This window comes from Lipotes vexillifer, unplaced genomic scaffold (assembly GCF_000442215.2).
Source record: "Lipotes vexillifer unplaced genomic scaffold, Lipotes_vexillifer_v1.1 scaffold671, whole genome shotgun sequence".
NCBI classification, from domain to species: domain Eukaryota; kingdom Metazoa; phylum Chordata; class Mammalia; order Artiodactyla; family Lipotidae; genus Lipotes; species Lipotes vexillifer.
Window position 1 is genome coordinate 1,250,265 of NW_006782851.1, and position 20,625 is coordinate 1,270,889.

General features: G+C 45.8%; 1 protein-coding gene across 1 annotated transcript in view; it reads left to right on the forward strand.

Moving 5' to 3' along the window:
• Positions 1-20,625, forward strand: part of TMEM132C (transmembrane protein 132C) — a 369,817-nt gene that overhangs the window by 65,468 nt on the left and 283,724 nt on the right. The window lies entirely within an intron of this gene.

Here is a 20,625-nt window from a genome sequence, read left to right on the forward strand (position 1 = left end):
TATATATATATATATATATATATATATATGCTTTTTCAGATTCTTTTCCATTATAGGTTATTGCAAGATATTGAATAGAGTTCCCTGTGCTGTACAGTAGGTCCTTGTTGTTTATTTTATATATAGTCGTGTGTATTTATTAATCCCAAACTCCGACTTTATCTCTCTCCCACCCTTTACCTTTGGTAACCATGAGTTTGTTTTCTACATCTGTGAGTCTGTTTCTGTTTTGTCACTAAGTTCATTTGTATCATTTTTAGATTCCACGTATAAGTGATACCATATGATATTTGTCTTTGTCTGACGCACTTAACATGATAATCTCTAGGTGTTTGCTGGTTATTTGTGTGCGTGTGTGAGAGTGTGATGTGTGTCTGTGCGTGTGTGGTGTGTGTGTGTGTGATTGTGTGACTGTGTGTGTTTCCCTTTGAGAAGGAAGAGGTAGGAGAACTCCACTGCTTTTCTCTCATCTGTCTGGTTTTCGTGACTGCCTCCATCTTATCCACACTCAACAGAATTTGGAAACTTCTGGATTTCATAAAAAGCTGGAAGGAATCTTGAGGACCACCTAGTTTCATCACAGACATTCAGCTGCTGTGACCTGGAGAGGTGGCAGTAGTTGCAAAAATATGAAAGGAGCCACTGCCCTAAGCCCCCTCTCTCCTGGGACCACCACTCCCACCCATGTCCCCAAGATTCCAGGCATTAAGAGGCCTGGCAGGGGGGCTCAGGTCCCCACTCTGATTTCTCAGCTCTCGTGCCTGACAGATTTGAGTATTTTTAATATCTCCCTGTTGAGCCTAATGGTTTGACTCCCTCTAGAGAATGTATAAACATCTACTTCTAATTTCGTTAGCAAAAAACTTTCATCATTTTTAGTTTCGTGAAATTAAGCATTATTTGTTTATTGACATTCTTCTTTAATTTTCTGATACACACATCTAAGGCTACGAATTTTCCTTTCAGTGCCACACTGGCTGAATCTCACAGTGAGCCTCTTAGTTCTAAATAGAGGTTTCCATTATATATATATTTTTTATTTAACTCAGGAGTTATTTAGATGTATCATAAATGCTAAAGATAGAGGACTGATCCAGAATTCTTTTTCTAATTCAGATCTGCACATTGGATGCATGTAAAACTTTGAGTAAGTCCCATCCCTTTCTACGTTCTCAGCTAAATGTTGTACAAACCTAGATGCTGCTTATTGGTGAATGATTAATATGCCTTGTAATAATGTTGTGATAGTGGGATAATTTTATGACTTTGGGGGAAATAGCTGACTTTTTAACCTTTGCAGAGGAATTTTAGCTATGTATCTACTCACTGAAGCATCCTCATCTTTCGTATGGATAACTATATAATAATGATTTTATAAATTTCAACTTTATACAATAAATGCATAATGCCTTTTTAAATGTTTTATATATTGGTATTTAAAAGAGAGATCAACTACTGAGAAAGATTGGCAGTCACTGCCAATTAAAATTCTAACTTCCCGTCATGGCACTGAATGAGGTCGAGAAAGCTCGGTAATAGCCAACATTTGTAAAAATGTTTAGTATACTGAGCACCACTCATGCTTAGATAATCTCATTCAATTCCCATTGTAGCCTAGGAAGAGGGGCCAATGGTGACCTCCATTTACAAGGGAGGCATATTGAAGTAAAAGAAAAACAAAAGTAAAATAACTTATCTGGTATACTCAGTGACTGAGTGATAAAGCCAGCAGTAACTTCTCAGTCCTCACAATAGCTGCACTAGGTAGGTACTTGCATTACAAGTACCTACCCATTCTACAGATGGGGATATCAAGGCACAGAGAGGGTTAGGAACTTGTCTAAGGACACTCAACTGTTAGTGGGGTGGGGTGGGGGTGGGAAGCTGGGATTCAAATCTAAGCAAGCGCCAGGCTCTTAACCCTTTCCTGGATGTTCAAGGTGAGAACCCAAGCCTAGTCAATCCCCGCCCCGCTCTTGTGTTCTTTCTGTCACTCTAAACCTTCCCTCCTGGGATTATTTTAATTGGAAACACAGAATGCAGATATTCTCCTAGATCTTTTCCGTAATTATCCACAGTGCTTTATCCCAGCTCATTAAATTAGATCAGTGGGGGACAAAAGTTATTTTGCCTCTGTAGTATTGGAGTTTAAGTGATCAGGGTAATTTTCCATTATAATTTTATGTTTCAAATAAACAGAACCAGCTTCATTGTGAAAACACGTGTCTAATATTGGGCAATAAATGTTTAAGTGATTTTCATTTAATTACTACTCATCGTACTGCACTGGATAGAACAGAATTGTTTTTGAGTTTGTTCATCAGATGAGAAGAGGCTGAATGTATAAAAATATCTGTGTGCCTCTCTGACGGCATTTGAATATGTGCATATGTAAATAGATGCTTACCTATTTATATATATGGTCATTACAGAGCTTTGTGAGGGAGAGAATTTTGCTCCACACAATCTGTAATTCTGTGGGAGGGGGGGATTGTGCTGACACTGTGTGCCCCTTTCATAGCAGAACGTCTCCAGTTAAGTAATTACACGTTGAAGGCATCCCAGCTGCAACTCTATATTTAAAACCCCGGGTTACTATTCCTAGCAAGACCATTCTTTTGAAAGGTTGATAAGTCATTCCTTTTTTTTTGCTCTAAAATTTAAATATCAAGTAGGCATCATTTTTCTTAAATATGCAGCCCTTCCTCCAGAGGGTTTACTACTGTTGTTCCCATGCTGAAGGATGAAATCAACCAACCGTGGTAAGAAACCGTCTTGGTCCACCATCTGTCTGTCCCTAAGCTGTGGTCCATTTCCTCTTGTTAGCAGGTAATTGCCATTTCTCATGCAAAAGTCCCCATCATCTGGCTCATCCCGAATAGTTTAAAGAACCTCATATCTCTGCCATCATCTTCCTTTCCCTTCCAGGAGTCTGGAGCAAACACATTCCAGTCAGTTTCCAGGTAGTCCAGAGAGGCTTTCTGGAGAAGGTGGCACAGAGCAAAGAGTGAGCTCACCTCTTCTCCAGGCACTTGTGTAGCTGTTGGTCTGAGACTCCATTGCTTTTGAGTGGAAAGTTGCTTTTGCATCTAGAGTTTGGCCTCTTTCCAAGTTGGCGTGACATGCTTAAGTCTAAAGCCATGAAAATCAGAAACTAGTCAGCCCTGAAGAGGACGCTTCAAGAGAACAAGAGGAACAGGGTGCAGAGAAATTTGGCTTAAAGGGAGAGAGAGCTTCAGGATGGGCTGGGAGTGTCTTGTTTTCTTCTTTCTCTTTTTATTTTTTCATGGTCTCTGATCTTGTTAGCCTGTTCTTTCATTATTACAGCTGTTTCTGCAGCGTTTTGCCTAAAGATTATAGCGTCTGGTTTATTATATTCAACGAGGGAATGACACGATCACAATAATTATCATGTGCTGGGATTTGAATCTCTGGTTATATTTTCCCATTGTTCCCAGAGACTCCTGGTGTGTTCACAGCCCAGCCTCATGGGTAACTGGGCTTCTGCTGCTGAGCCGATGCTGAGTCACAGAGATGCTTCAAAAAAGTGTGTGGATTTTTCCAAGGTGGACTTTGCCTCACATTTCCACCCTTTTCTGGTTTCTCAGGTTGGAATGTCACTGATTGATAGAAAATGTCTTGAAGCCACGCACCTTACTCGAATAGAGCAAAAATCTGAGGACCTTATCATCGGGTTTCTGGAATCCAAATTAGCCTCTGCCCCAGCAGTTCTGGACATCCAATTACAGTTGCAAAGTAAAGGAGGTTCTCAGGGTTTGAATATTCTTTGCCTGGCTTCCCGCATTCTTTTGTTCCCTGCTGCCCTTTGCAATTATATCAGCCTTTTCACTGTTTCTTTTCTTTGGGAGGGTTCATCGCACCCCTTCTCAAATTTCAAACGCTCGCTGTCAGTCTCTTTATCCTTCTTTTCGGATGATTTCCTGTCTACTTAATTCCTTCCTTGTGGAGCTCTGGAAATGGATGCATTAACTTGAAGGTAGATTTTTTAAAAAAATTCCAGTTCCACAAACGTGCGAGACTCTGAAGCTGTAGTAACACTGAGGATTGTGACAGTCCCGGGGGAGATCCGCTGTGTGATGTTCCCGAAATAACCACCAGGAAACACAGGAGCCACGTATCCCCACCTCCACACTCCTTTTCTCTGCATGCAGCTCCTTGAGCTCCAGTGCAGTGCTGTCACCTGCCTTTCTGCCTTTGCTTTTATACCTGCCGCCTGATGAAGCTTTCAAAGCAATAGGACCGGTTCAGTGAAGGACCAGACATCGTGTTTTCTCCTTAGTAGGTAAAGCCATGTCATGAGCGGCTGGGGAGGTCTAAGCATAGCATCTTTGAGAGCGTGGTGAGGGGGGACACTACTTGTCTTTACAGGTCGAGCAAAACTCGTGCACGTGCGCTCATTGGAATATCATTTCGATTAATGGAGGCTTAACTCTTCAATAACCAGCGTCGTAACAGCTTAATCATTTAGGGTAGAAATGATCTCTACCCACGTGGCACAAACTTCTGCGTAAACAGAAAATGAGGGTCATAGTTTTGGGGGGCTAGTTCCTTTCTGGTTCATCATTAGTACCTTTCGTGGTAAGACAGTGCTCTCATCAAAGCAAAACCTGTTGAGGTCTGTTGTGTAGGTGTGTGTATCCTTATAAGAAGTGACTTCACATGACTCGGATCTGAGAGCATCTCAGTAACTGACTCCTTTGTCCTTCGGTGGCCGGAAGGGCGCCCTGGCTTTGCCAACCCTAGTCAGCCCATTTTAATCAACTTTGCCCATGAAAGATCAAATGATCAAGCTAGTTTGAATTGCTTGAGGACGGTGAGAATTTTAAAAAGATTGTTTTCTCTTCCTAGGTGTTTCTTTAAGAGATCAAGTCCAATATAAAAAAAATTGATCTTTAAAGAAAACTTGCAGATACTCAGACTTTTGGTGTTTGTTTTGCCTAATTCTGGTTCTGAGCGGCTGATGCCTGGGGGAGGGGGTATTGATTGCACAGTCTGCCTCTCCCAGTAAGCGAGGCGTCCTCAGGGTGTGCTGGCAGTGACCTGGAGTTCCAAAGAGAGCGTTTCTTGGGAAAAGGCGTGGAGAGGAAAGTGAAAGATAAAGCTATTTAGAGAGGAAAAGTATAGTGACAGCCTTGGTCCGCTGAGGTCCACTGTGACGACAGCGTTTACTTCAGGCACTCGTGTAGGAGGAAATAATGTATGATCTCAGAAGCCCAGGGACAGAAATGCAGGTTGGCTCTTGACATAACAGGAGTGTGGTTAAACCCAACGGGAATGGCAGTGGGACCCACCACTGGTTTTTCTCTCCAAAGGGTCCCAGGCTATATCACTCCTACGATTTGGGTGGCATAATTACTTCACAACGTTCTAGATGTGTTTGTATATTTCTAGTGTGACGGTCACATCCCCCTTACTCTCCAAAGAAGCGGCATTCCCATTTTGTGCAACTTACTTACGAAGAAAAATAATCAATCTGCAGAACTAGACTTTTGGTAATCTGCGTGGCTTGCTTGTTCAGGTCCATCAGGTGTTTGTTCCATGTCACCTTCTCAGAAATCTTCCTAATTAAAATTGCAGCCCATATATCTACTAGAAGGACTGAAATCCGGACGACTGACAACACCAAATGCTGGCAAGGATGTGGAGCAACAGGAACGCTCCTTCACTGCAGGTGGGAACGCTAAATAGTGCAGCCACTTTGGAAGACAGCTGGGCAGGTGTTTACAGACTTATATTATTCGGCAGTCGTGCTCCTTGGTCTTTACCCAAATGAGTTGAAAAGGCATACAAATGTTTATAGCAGCTTTATTCATAATTGGCAAAACTTGGAAGCAACTAAGATGTCCTTCAGTAGGTGAATGGATAAACTGTGATACGTCCAGACAATGGAATATTATTCCGTGATAGAAAGAAGTGAGCTAGCAAACCTTGAGAAGACGAGGAACCTTAAATGCATGTTGCTAAGTGAAAGAAGCCGATCTGAGAAGACTACCTACTATATGATACCAACTCTATGACATTCCGGAAAAGGCAAAACCATAGAGACAGCAAAAAGATCAGTGGTTGTCAAGGGCTGGGAAGGTGGTGAGGATGAATAGGTAAAGCACAGAGGACTTTTAGGGCAGTAAAATTATTGTATGATAGTGACATTGTGGATACAGGACATTATGCATTTGACAAAATCTATAGACCTATACAGCACAACAGGTGAACCCTAATGTAAATTATGGACTTTAATTAATAATAGTGTATCCATATTGGTTTATCAACTGTAACAATATGTGCCGCATTAATGCAAAATGCAAATGATAGGGAAGGGAGGGTAGATACATAAGACCGCTCTTTCCACCTACTTTTTCCGTAAACCTGAACCTGCTCTAAGAAGTTAAATCTGTTTAAAAAAAAAATACAGCTACACCCACCACCTCACTCAGTTCTCCATATTTCTCCGTTCTCCATATTTTTCCATAGCACTTGACAATTTAGCTGTTATAAAATGCTTATTTACTGTGTGCCTTGTTTATTGCCCGTCTTCCCCAAACCCTGGAAGGATGGGAGCCTCTTGGGGCAGGAGTCTGTCTGTTTTGCTCACTGATGTATCTTGGGTGTTTAGCACAGAGCCTTGTACCTGGTGGGCGTCCAGTAAACATCGCTCAGTAGATATTCAGAAGGAAAGGCTGGGAAAGTTCTCTAAAGCAGGCCTCTCCCATCCCTGCCTGAGCCTTTGACTGCCTTTGACCATAGCTTTCTGATCAGTCAAGGTATTACATTCAGATCCTATTCTTTTTGTTGTTGTTGTTTGTTTGTTTTATTTTGTTGTTTTTCTGGTTTAGAAGATACAATTATTTTAATGAATTTCCACTATTTATACTATGACAACTCTTCTTAGTAATTAGATTATTGTTATTCTTAAATAATTTTTTAAAAAATTATAATGGGGTATAGTTGATTTACGGTGTTGTGTTAGTTTCAGGTGTACAGCAAAGTGAATCAGTTATACATACATATTTATCCACTCTTTTTTAGATTCTTTTCCCATGTAGGCCATTACAGAGTATTGAGTAGAGTTCCCTGTGCTGTGCAGTAGGTCCTTATTAGTTATCTATTATATAGAGAGTAGTGTGTGTGTGTGTCAATCCCAGTCTCCCAGTTTATCCCTCCCCCCCCCTTAGTTCCTGTTTTTTCTTATTTCTCTTCTTGAGATATATGCATATGCACGTGTGTGTGTGTGCGCACGGGCGTGTGTGTGTGTGTGATGTTTTTTTTTTCCCTGCACAGAAGATGAAATCCATCCCAAGGTCTTAAGATTTATTAACTGTTACCTGAGTCATTCCATATGATGCCAGGGGAGGAAGCAGGCTGAGTCTCCACTTAGAAATACCCTGCACAGAGGTTTCTGGGTAATTCCCTCGATTTTGTAAAGATGTTGGTTGGCTTAAGTGATTAGCATGAGATCCTTAAGGAGGACTTAACGTAAGCATTTAAGGATCTTCTGTGTCTCTCCGAGTGCCCCTCCTGGGTTGTCTGGATTTGCACATCTGGAAGGCAAATTTAAAAAGGGTTTCCAGCCTCTCTGCTTATTTTTTGAGCCCCGTTGCAGTGTGTGTGTCTGGCTTGGGGGAGGTTCCCTCCTTCAAAGCGCTGGAGGTCAGCCTCCCCCTGCAGGCATGTGGTCTGTGTTCGGGAGACCTGCCAGGCCCCTCCAAGGGGCTCCGACTCTCAGAGGCAGAGGGGATCAAGTTACAGAGGCTTCTCCTTTTAAGTTCATCTGCAGGGGCAGGATGTCAGCCCAGGGGGCTGGAGGTCTGTCTTTCTCCAGGTCTAATCTTGCCTTTGCCAGTTTATCCGAGGAGCCAGGAAGTTCGGGGCAATGAGGGGGTCCCCAGATTTCATTTCACTGGCATATCAAGAGCTCTGGTTCAGAGAGGTCTGCTGTTTGCATGAGGTACCACTTAGACGGAGCAAAGCGGGTGCGTGCAGAGGGACTTCGAGTGGTCCCCGATGCTGGGAGCTGCTGTTTCTTCTGTTTTTTGTCTTCTCACAAAGATGTGGCTGCACAGAGGGGGTCCTCATCCCACGCAGCCCACTGTGGGTCTCTCCACTCCCCTGGTCTCAAACACCAGTACTTTAAAAGAAACAGATACACGCTGCTATATTTAAAATAGATAACCAACAAGGACCTACTGTATAGCACAGGGAACTCTGCTCAGTATTCTGTGATAACCTAAATGGAAAAAGAATTTGAAAAAGAATAGATACACATATATGCATAACTGAACCACTTTGCTGGGTACCTGAAACTAACACAACATTGTTAATCAACTCTACTTTAATACAAAAGAACAAAAGGGGGGAAAAAAAAAAAAAAAGAAACCCGGGCAGCATAGCCTGCGATTTTCCACGCATCCAAAGAGGCTTCAAAACCTGGACCCCGAGCCAGGGAGAAAGGAAAGTCGCCAAGCCTTTCTTCCACTCCAAGCAACTGCTGGGAAGCTTCAGCACCACCCCCCGACCTCCCCGCATGCCCAGGATGCCGCTCAGAAGCTCCACAGGCCCGGCATCTTGGCAGGGCTGTGTCCAAACAGATATTCTCTGGAGGACGATTCTGGACCACTTCATCTTCCTGTTCCTCTAACACAGATGTGGGCATGGATGCAAGTCTTTGTGCAGACAGTTGGGAAGCAAAAAGAAGAATATTTGGATCTTTCTTTTGAGTTTGCACGGAGCTCTCACATACCTTCCTACACTCATCCAAGGCGCCAGCAGCTCCTTAAAATGACTTTTCACTGCTATTTCGTTTTGCTTTAACATTGGATAGAGACACTGTTGGAAATTCCAGGATGCGCTGAAGGCCTCCAGAGTTTGGGGACACAGTCATCTCAATGGTATGGGAGCCTTGACAAAGAGTGATATTCGTGTGGGAAATGGTCTTCGCACATTTACTCTTGCCTAAAATCATCATCTTATTTCTCAGGGTCAGAAAGTTTTTCTGCCTAATTCTGTTCAAAACTTGGAAACTCCAACTGCGGCTCTTCATTCTCAGATTTTTTGAAAAGACCCATTATTTTGTTAAAGCTAATGTTGATGTCAACAAGATGACAAAGGCATTTTATCTTTAATATATAAAGAGTTGTTACAAATCAATAAGGAAATAGAAATAATGTAGTAGGGGGAAAAAGGCAAGGGACATGAATAGTCAAAGCAAGGGCCCAGTATATATATATATATATATTTTTTTTTTTTTTAAGATTTGTGTGTGTGTGTGTGTGTGTGGTACGTGGGCCTCTCACTGCTGTGGCCTCTCCCGTTGCGGAGCACAGGCTCCGGACGCGCAGGCTCAGCAGCCATGGCTCACGGGCCCAGCCACTCCGTGGCATGTGGGATCCTCCGGGACCGGGGCACAAACCCGCGTCCCCTGCATTGGCAGGCAGACTCTCAACCACTGCGCCACCAGGGAAGCCCTAAGATTTTTTTGACATGGACCATTTTTAAAGTCTTTATTGAATTTGTTACAATATTGCTTCTGTTTTATGTTTTGGTTTTTTGGCCGTGAGGCATGTGGGATCTTAGTTCCTCAACCAGGGATGGAACCCTCACCCCCTGCATTGGAAGGTGAAGTCTCAACTACTTGACCTACAGGGAAGTCCCAAGGACCAGTATATTAAGTGAATCAATCGATCAGTCTGTTTGCTAATTTTGGCATCAGCCGCCTTCACTGACCCAGACTATTAACTGGGTACTGAAATGGGGTTCTCTGAAGATGAGATGAAACATACATCGTTTGGGAAAGTATGCTGCTCCCGTGATCTTGGTACTGTCTACTCTCTCTTTGAGTCTGTGCTGGTGAAGTCTCTGAGCAGCTTCTGTGATGTTTTTCACTTGTTCCCCTGGAGGTTTAGGATGGAAAGGCAAGCTGACCACTTTTGCTCTCTTTAGTGGTTGTCAGGAGAATTCTCAGGGAGTATTTTAATTTGGAGTTGTAATGGAAGATAAAAGTAGTCTGTTGATATAAAAGAGAAATTACCGTCACTACTAATCATTTATTCCCTAACGTGTTTTATATTACTCCAAAGGGCTTTGAAATATTTTAGCTCAACGTCAGCTACAATTTTAGGCAAAAATGTGTAGTTTACCAGGAAAAGAGACGACATTACCCAGCTTCCCCTGGAGCTGGGTGGAGCTAATTAATCTCTGCAACAGATTTAAATGGATGTGGGATATGCAGCTTTTTTAAAAAAATTAATTAATTAATTTTTATTTTTGGCTGTGTTGTGTCTTCGTTCCTGTGCGAGGGCTTTCTCCAGTTGCGGCGAGCGGGGGCCACTCTTCATCGCGGCGCGTGGGCCTCTCACTGTCGCGGCCTCTCCCGTTGCGGAGCACAGGCTCCAGACGGATGTGCAGCTTTTAGGAAATGTCTTTAGAAGGACTGGGGACAGGCTTCTTCTCTTTTCTTCTTGCTGCTGGTTAGAATGTAGACACGATGGCTGGAACTGGTGCATCCCTCTTGGACCATGAGGTAGAAATCACTGGTGGAGAATGTGGATTTGTTTGCTTTGAGTTATCCTAACCAATATTTATATATCATTGTCTCCCCATGTCTCTGTTTCCCTGCCCCCCTCTCTCTCTGGGATTCCACAGCCAACTCCATCTCCCTTGTTACAAGTTCATCCAGCCACAGTTCTTTGAAGTTGTTTTGGTAAGAAGAAGGGAAGAAAATCATCCTTCTGCGCTAAATTCTTTCTCAGAACACCTTACTGACTACCACCGTGTGAAAGTATTAGTCAGGGAGTGGAGTTACATTGACAGCATAAGATAGACACTTCCCCAGACCTGTTTGAAGCCAGAGAAAGACGCTGAGGCGCTGATCCCAGCAGACACCCCTGTCCCTGCGGAGGTGTCATTCATCACTCTCAGAGAGTTTGATCCCCCAGCCGCCATTTCCTCCTCCTTTTTTTTCTGCGCTGTGGAGGTGCTTAAAAAGCCAGGCAAGTGTTGAGAAGCCTTTGCATCTGATTACGCGCCACGAGCCAGGGCTTCTCTCTAGACCAGATGGGTTTTGTTTCATCCTGCTTTGATCCTTCCCAGGGATGGCAGGGCTGGAGTTCTGCTGCCTGCTGCCGCTCTCCATCCCCCTGGGCCCTTCGTGCTTGGGGATGTTTTCTATTAGTGGACAGAGAGCTTTTTCCCTTCTCTTTTCCCGTCATGTACAGTGAGGATCTGCTCTGGGCAGCGGTGATGTGAATGGGTGCTGATTGCAGAGTGGAGAGGACGCCGATGAAGGGGGTCTTTGTGGTTTTCAGAGGGTCTGAACATCCTGTTCCAAGTGCAGAGTCAGCAGCATCCTTGAGATTCCCCATGGAGACTAAGCAGCATCCTTGAGGTGCCCCCAGCGAGACTTAGCAGGTGGCAGCCACAGGGTCTGCATGTAGGTGGCCGAGAGGAAGTTGAGGGTAACAGATGACGTCAGGTGGCAGCTGGAGAAAGCTTATCACAGTTTAGGGATTGGAGAAGCTACTTTCTTATTTCTTTCGATATTCAGAAAGTAACTCTCTATGGTTTAGAACTCTAACTTTTTCAGAAGTTTGGAGGACTGTTGGACCTTATCAAGTATCTTATTCTGTGGTCCAGGAAGTGACTGGATTATTCCACTAATTTTTAAAAATAGTTTTATTAAGAGGTTTCCTGGCAGGCCAAGTGAAAAGGGAAACATGCTTAGAGGAATGATTCTTTCCTCTGTAGGAGAAAAGCCAGCAACACGGTGGCAGCAAGGGTTTCCTGGACCCAGGCTTGGAAAGGGAGATTTCTTATGGAACAGAAGTGCTTATCAAGCTGTCATCTGAGACCCCAAAAGTCTGATGCCCCTTACAATTCTGCCAGTGGTCACTGCTCTGGGAAATGCAGCTGTAGCCTGCATGAAACTCTTTTCCATAGCACTTTCTTAAAAACCCAGGGCAGGACCACAAAGGACAGCTCAGAAAGAGCCATTTCATTTAAGGTCCTTACTTTGCTCAGTTCCTCCTCCCATCGAGGCGTCTTTTGGGGTGTGTGCCTCCAGTGAACGGTGTCACCAGAATGATGTTCTTTGCTTTCCCGCAGTGCTCAAGAGCAGAGCGTGGGGTCAGCCCGGCTCTGAGCCCCATCTCTGCCTGACTTCGTGACTTGGGGTGGGAGGCTTGAGCTCCCGGGGTCTTCCTCTTCTCATCACAGGGGCAGCGTGAGAGAATGAATGAGGGGAGAGGTGTGAAGGGCTGGAAAGCAGTGCTGGGCACAGAGATGCAGGAAGTCAGCATCCCTTCATCGTTACTTTTGTTATTGTTTGCAACCCGTTTTTCCTTTATAAGAAATACTGATGCTTTGTTATTTGAGCTGCCTGATAGGAGTAGGGCATTTTGACACTTGGAGTCATTAAAAAGGTGGGTGCTCTGATGACGTTTCTGCACAAGTGTCAATATCAACAGAGGAGAGAGTGGCCCCATGGGGAGTCTCTTCCCCGTGGGAGCCCAGTGTGAATAACCTCTATCTGCAAACTGGGGCATCCTTATGCACCTTTAACTTGGGTGAAATACGCAAACTGAATGCGCTCAGACAGAGAGACAGCGGGACAGACTGACTTCTACCCTTGGGTGCCGCCATGCCTGTGCACCCAGGTGAGCATGTGTGGGTTTGAAGAGCCCCCCACCTCGAGCCCTTCCCTTCTCATCATGTCGCTCAGTCGAGGGGGCAGAGGTGGAGCAGTGTGTTTTACATCTCCTTCCCTCCCTCCCTCCTTCCTTCCTTCTCTTCTTTTACAACATGGTATCTGTTGTTAAAATATTTATTTTATTGGAGTCTAGTTGATTTACAATGTGTTACAGCTTCAGGTGCACAGCAAAATGATTCAGTGATATATATATATATATATATATATATATATAATATCTATGTATATATACTATATATATATATTCTTTCCCATGATGGTTTATCACAGGAGATTGAAGAGTTCCCCGTGCTGTACAGTAGGACCTTGTTGTTTATCCATCCTATATAGAATAGTTTGCATCTGCTCCTCCCAGCCTCCCACTCCAGCCCTCCACCGCCCCCCTCCCCCTTGACAACCGCCAGTCTGTCCTCTGTGTCTGTGAGTCTGTACAACATGATATCTAAACTCAAACTTCATGGCTTTATCTGGGGCTCCATCAGGAAGAGAAGGAGGCTGTGCTGGATTTAGGAAGCAATGGAATTGCTCCTTCTTGGGTGATTTCTGAGGATTTTCCGGAGTCATCCTGGCTCTGTGTGATTTGCACAGTACCTGCACGCTTCGGCTCAAACCGTAGCATGCTGTGCGCGTCGTGGAAGGCTCCAGGCGGGGTTAGAGGCTTTGTTAAGAGACTGAGTGAGCGGTTACACAAGCTGGAGGCCCTTGGATCTGGGTAGCATCCCTGCCCTCACCCCCTCCATCACTCCCTCCATCCCCACACACCTTATTCCCAGGTAAGCTGAAGCCCAAAGCAGCCTGGGCCGGTGACAAGTCCATCTTCTGAGCTCTGCTACCAGAGAGAATCACTGCACACGACCTCCAAGCATCGGGGGTAAACCATCCAGTGGGTAAACCATCCTGGCTTGAGGAATTCCTTTCTTTATGATGACGACCCTAAATCCCTTCCACCTACGTCCGAAGACAGGACGTCTGTAGGAGGAAAGGAAAACCCTCTTGGAATATTCCATTTTAAGCCAACTGGAAGCCTGGAGAAGGAATGATCTTAGGATCAAAATAGAGAAGCCTCCATTTTCACAGGCAGACAGGACCACGAGGACGAGCAGTGAGTGAAAGCCTGGCTGAATTCTCATAGCTGGTGGCACAAAATCAAGTCTTATTTGGAATGGCTCTGGTTGCCAGCCCTCGGGACAGCTAGATAACCAAGGACCAGGAAGAGGGGAGGGAAAGGGAGAGCTTACCAAGAGGAGTGAAAGTGAGGATGCCAGAGGGATGCTCTGCAGCGGGCAGAGTTTTCGGCAGGGTGCAGCACACATGGAGGTGTATCTGAGGACGTCCCTCTGGCCACAGTGAGGCAGTAGCTTGTAGTAAGGGAAGCACCAGGAGTTGCTTCTTACAGGAGGCTATGTTTCAGTGGTCCTCAGGGGGAAACCACGTAGCATGAAAGCCCCCGTTGTCTCTCACCTGGACGGTTACGGTTCCAAACTAGTTTCCTGCTTCCCCGCTCACTCCTGTTCACACCACTGTCAGCCCGGTGATCTCTTAAATCCTAAGTCAGTCCGTGTCACCCTTCTGTTTGACTCCTTCTGTGGCTTCCATCTTGCCTCCATACATACTCCCCTCCAAATCCCCACCCCTTCTCCACACTGGTTTCAAATTCCTCAGTCAAGCGCCCACCCCAGGACCTTTGCACGTGCTCTCTCCTTTCCCTAAAAAGCCTTGCATGCTCTGTGTCTGCCTCTTCCGGGGCTTTACTTAAATCCCATCTGCTCTCTGAGGCTCCCCAGGGCACCCTATGTAAAGTTGCCTCCCCACACCCCTTTTCCCCGGCCGCCTTGTCACCATCTCACCTACTCTGTATTTTCTTACCTGTATCTTGTTTGGTGTTTGTTTTCCATTACAGGCAGGTCATCTCCCAACTGGGGAGGTATTTGGTCTGGTTTGTTGTCTGCTGTGTCCTCAGCACCTAGAACAGTGCCAGGCATCAAGTAGGCACTCAACAGATGGGCGTTGGATGGATGGATAAGTAAATGAATGATCGCATGCATGAATCACCCTTGAAAATCCTTAGGGCTTGAAAAGTTGAAGTTTTTTCCTCTGCTCGTGGAACCGGTGGCTTTTTCTCAGATGGAAACTCCAGAAGAAATACTTAGCTTGTATTGCACGGTCATGTTGAGTAAAGTTGAATGACAAATGTGTGTTTAAAGACTAGAATAACCCAACAGCAGAGGAGGCTGCCATGGAAAGAAGCTGGGCTTCTGAGAGCCGCCAGCTATAAGTGAATCAGAATCCAGATCATCTCCCTGGAGCGCAAAGTCACTCCTCAGAGGGATGTCGGGATCGGTAACGTTCACCATCATTCTCTCTTTCCTAGAGAGTTGAATCTTCATCAACCAAATGTGATGACCCCACTGGACACACATGTACAAGCAAACACAGGGTTTTTGTTTTTTAATATTTATTTATTTAATATTTATCTATTTAAGCTGTGCCGGGGTCTTGGTATAAGCACGCGGGATCTCTGTTGCGCATGCATGCGGGATCTAGTTCCCCGACCAGGGATCAAACCCAGGCCCCCTGCATTGGGAGCGTGGAGTCTTTACCCACTGGACCACCAGGGAAGTCCCCAAGCACGTGTTTTTTATTTATTTATTTATTTTTTACATCTTTATTGGGGTATAATTGCTTTACAATGGTGTGTTTGTTTCTGCTTTATAACAAAGTGAATCAGTTATACATATACATAAGTCCCCATATCTCTTCCCTCTTGCATCTCCCTCCCTCCCACCCTCCCTATCCCACCCCTCTAGGTGGTCACAAAGCACCGAGCTGATCTCCCTGTGCTATGCGGCTGCTTCCCACTAGCTAGCTATTTTACGTTTGGTAGTGTATATATGTCAGTGCCACTCACTCACTTTGTCACAGCTTACCCTTCCCCCTCCCCTTATCCTCAAGTCCATTGTCTAGTAGGTCTGTGTCTTTATTCCTGTCTTACCCCTAGATTCTTCATGACATTTTTTTTTCTTAAATTCCATATATATATGTGTTAGCATATGGTATTTGTCTTTCTCTTTCTGACTTACTTCACTCTGTGTGACAGACTCTAGGTCCCTCCACCTCACTACAAATAACTAAATTTCGTTTCTTTTTATGGCTGAGTAATATTCCATTGTATATATGTGCCACATCTTCTTTATCCATTCATCCGATGATGGACGCTTAGGTTGTTTCCATCTCCGGGCTATTGTAAATAGAGCTGCAATGAACATTTTGGTACATGACTCTTTTTGAATTATGGTGTTCTCAGGGGTATATGCCCAGTAGTGGGATTGCTGGGTCATATGGTAGTTCTATATGTTTTTTAAGGAACCTCCATACTGTTCTCCATAGTGGCGTATCAATTCACCTTCCCACCAGCAGCAAGCACATGGTTTTTAAACCGTGTTACTTTCTTACCTGCTCAGTTGGGAAGAAAGAAATGGTTCTCCAACACCCCCAGCTCCCTAGAGGAAAGGATGTTGACACTCAGAAACTACCCAGTTAAAGCAGAAAGCTGGAGCGGGGAGGGTGTCTCTGCATTTAAAGAGCTTCAGCACTATAATTAGTGATTTTCCACCACTGAGTAGGATGCCTCTTGCTTTCATGGGAAAACCAGGTTGTTTCTGACCGTCCCTAATTTCCGGGGCGCTTGAGGACCCCGCCTCTAATTCGGTTGTAATGAAGCCTGTGTTAATGTCACGGCCTCCTGATCACCCCAGAGACCCCATACCAGGTCCGGTCCTGCAATGAATCTTGCCAGCTCTGCGGTTCACTTTTCTTGGGAGGCTGCTTTTGTTTTTCTGCTCAAAGTGTACTTATTTCCACTGAAAATAGAGATGGATTTTACAACTTTCCCAAGGTAAATATAGGAGATAGAAATCACATTTATAGTCAGAGTCATGTAGTGTCTCTCTGTGTCTCTCTCTCTCCCTCTGTCTCTTTTTGCTTCTCTCGCTCCCAGCCTGCACACGTGCACCCCACAGCTACATCTTAACTGTCTCCGTACATTACACTAAGAACCCCAAAGAGCTGAACACAGGATTGCAGTATGCCCGCCTCCCCTTAAATCACATAGGTGTTTGGGGGGTCCATGTATCCAACCTGATCGTGTTGAAATGAGAGGGGAATTCATTTCTTTGGGAAATGCATGAAGGACCTCTCCGTCCCCTGGCCGTCCCTTCCACGCATCCCTGGCTTATATCTGCTGTCCCTTTACAAGCCTGGCTTTCTTACTGACTGCATCACTTGAATTCCTGGAGGCTGCCACCCTAGGGTTTCCCATACCACCTCCATCACCCCTATTACATGTGTTCTTTTGTCCTGATGCAATCGGATGGCTAAATTAAGAGCGGTCCAAAGGATGCAAAGGGGCCCCTGCCCCCATTGCCAAGGGCAGGGCCTATCCAGTCCTGTACCTCTGCGTGTTGCTTCTGCTCTTGGAGATGACAGAAGAAATGCGCCCCCTTCCCTCCTCCCCCAGGGGGTCCCGTCACTCCACAGCATGACACGTATAGCTCCTGCTGGGGATTATGGGACAGCAGCCCTCTCAGGGCCACCAGGGCTCTCGGTACACTGGGCTACTTGCATTAGCATAACTGTTCCTTCTCAGGGTGGGGTGTGTGCAGGAATTACTTCTGTAGGCAAGTCAGCCGCCTCTGAACCCCCAGCAACTCTGGGGCTGCGGCCCCCGGAGCAGAGAGGCCCAGCATGGGGCAAGCTCCCCTCCCTGGGCAGATTTTCACTGTGATGAGAGGGTTGGAAATTTTAAAAACATGTTGGAGTTGTGGTCCCATCCAGGTCACAACTACTCAGAGAAAATAGGGTTACAAAATCTCTTTTGTTGTAAAGAAAGATGCCGACATAACCGTAGCGTGGATTTTAAATCTTTAATGTCTGCTTACTCAGCTCCACCATCGGAAACCCGTGGCCTGCTACCTACATTCACTCACATGCTTCATAAGCAAAAGAAAGTATTGCTGTTCTTTTTCACATTTTCTGACGTCAGGGTTGGATTTTTTTTTTCCACTAAGAAATGGATGTAGTAAGTGATATGAAGTAATATCAAAAAAGCATCATGAGCATTTTTTAAACTGTGTGTGTTTGCGTGTGTAGGCGTGTGTGTATGTGCGCGTGTATGTACCTCAGCATCCCACGAGACCAGTCCAAGGGATGCCGATTTCGGGGTCCATGTCTTGACCACCCAGGACACCAGAATAGGGCCTGGACCAGTCCTGTAGTCCCCGAGGCAGGAGCAGGTGCCTAGGAGTGAGGCCTTGGAGGACCCGCGTGACCCCAAAGCCCATCGGGACTCAAGTAGGGGGACTTTGTGTTGGACTCATGCAGGAAGCGGACGTGAGGACCGTCAGGGGAAAACAGGGACGAGATCCGAATGTCCAGCTCAGCCTTCAAGGGTGTGTTGGTAAGAAAACCTGCTCACACAGGGATGCACTTGAACTTGTGTCCCATATTCTCCTAACGAAAACGGGAAGAGAAAGACGAGCTGGTACGAGCCACGCACACGGCAGCAGCAGACACACAAAGCGCACTTGTTCCTACGTGCCAGACGTGCACACACGTGTCGCTTGCCCGTCACGCCCGGCTGCAAGGGAGGCAACAGCATCCCCATCTTGCAGATGAGAAAACTGAGGCGCAGAGAGGATGCAAGACGCACGTGAGGTCACAGGGGCAGAGTCCAGGCCCACGCCCTCATCCGCGGCCAGTCTACCTCCTGGTGCTTTCGAAGAGCTTCAAGGACCTTCTGCTTGTCGTTTTCTGCGTAAGGAACCAAGTCGTTTTCTGCGTAAGGAACCAAGTCGTTTTCTGCGTAAGGAACCAAGCCGTCTCCTCCTTTTGAACGGGCCCTTCTCCACAGAGGTGGCTGCCTCTGTTGCGGTTCTCTGGGGCTCATCTCACAGCACCCCCTGCTGAGGTGCTGTCTCCCACCCCTTCTCTGGGGCAGCTCGACAGACCTCCAGCACCCGAGGGATGTTCTGTTCCTTCTTGGGCGCTCAAGTTGGTCATGCTTATCAAGCAGACACCACTCTATAGGCCCAATGATGGGTGCAGGCACATCCTGCCGTAAAGGCAGCGGCTTTAGAGTGTCCATTGTGCGTTGCTTGGCAGGTGTTTATAGGGTTGTCAGCTTCGTGCTAAAGTTTTGCCCAGCACCAGATATACAGCAATAATGCCTGCTTTTGGTGATCTGACAGTCTCTGAGGAGAATCACATGTGAAATGGATAAATCTGTGACGACAATTTTATTTTTTTAATTTAATTTTTATTTTCTGTTAGAGTGTAGTTGATTTGCAGTGTTGTGTCAGCTTCGGGTGTACAGGGATTCAGTTATGCGTATACATGTATCCACTCTTTTTCAGATTCTTTTCGCGTTTGGGTTACTACGGATTATCGAGTAGAGTTCCCTGTGGTGTGTGATAACAATTTTAGATCAATGCGTTGTGCACACACGCACACACAGACACACACAAGAAAACCACGGTAATACAAGAGAGAAAAACAGAAGGAACCTGAATTTGGTGGCAGCAGTGCTGTCCAGCAGAACTTTATGTGACTCTGGAAATGTGCTATGTGTCTGGGCTATCCAGTAGGGCCATTGGACATTCAAGATGCGGCTAGTGACACTGGGGAACTGAATTCTTAATTTTATTTAATTTTCATTCATTTAAGTGTCAACGGCCATGTGTGCCTGCCAGTAATGGCCCCTTACGTTTCTGAGGGAACCATGTGTCCCCCATGCTTTCCCCACATGATCGGGTGAAACTCATCTCCCCGCTAACCCCACGGCATAGATGTCAGGCCTGAACCATCAAAGAAAACAAAAAATGGAATAACCTGGCTGCAATGAACGATGGAGAGAGAAATCAATCATACGCCCTCTTCGTTGGCATGTGAATCTTTTGCGAGGCTTTGGAACCGATTCATTCGTGGGCGAAACCCCCCAAAGACACTCAATCAGTGTAAGCTTTTGGATTTCAGGATCTACCCTTATGGCTGTTCTTTCCATGCCTGCTTCTAGAACTGCCCCATCCATTCTCCAAGTGCCCCCAGCTCTGAGGGGCACACGGCAGTTCTTTCTCTTCATGCAGAAGCCAGAGTTGTTTTCAGTTGCTTGAAAGCAAAGAGTCTGAGTTCACGGTGTCTCCTTGAAGACCACATGTGTCATCCGCTCATTCAGCACACGTCGGATAGGCACCTGCCGTGTGCCGGGACCCAGAAATTAGCCAGAGTCTTTGTATTGATGAGGTTCAAGGTGCAGGATCAGGGCAGAGAGGGCGCGCCCGTAAATCTGATTTTGGTCCTAGTTCTTCCCAAGCGACTCACCTCGCCTGTGCAGACCTGAGTCCCCTCATCTATAACCCAAAGGGTCAGCCAAGGTAGACCAGAAGATTCCCCCATCTTAAAACCTGTGTCACTCCATCCAAAGCAGAGAGAGGGGTGATGTAACAGAACTTTTGTGGCGGTCATCAGGAGAGGGGAAACACGGGGCGAGTACTTGAAAAGCTCCAAGGAAGGCTGTGTTCTGCCCCGGTATTGGCCAGAAGTTCCAAGGATGTCTGAGTCTGGGTGGGGAATCTCCAGTTAGCGGGTACCAGGGAAAGCAGAGGCTGCTCTCCTGGTCTTGGCCGTCCCATCACCCTCCGTAAGAACAGACCTTTGGAAGTCAGGACTTCCCCAAATAGCAAATGTCTCCGTTGGTGGTCTTGAAATATTTAGTCATCCTGGGCAAAGAAAATGCACGGTGACTGGTGGCTTTGCTGGGTCACATCTTGAACTGCTTTCGAGTGTTGGAGGTGCTGTGGCAAAACTGAAACATATTTCTCCGAGCCCCTCTTTCTTTTCATTTTTCTTGT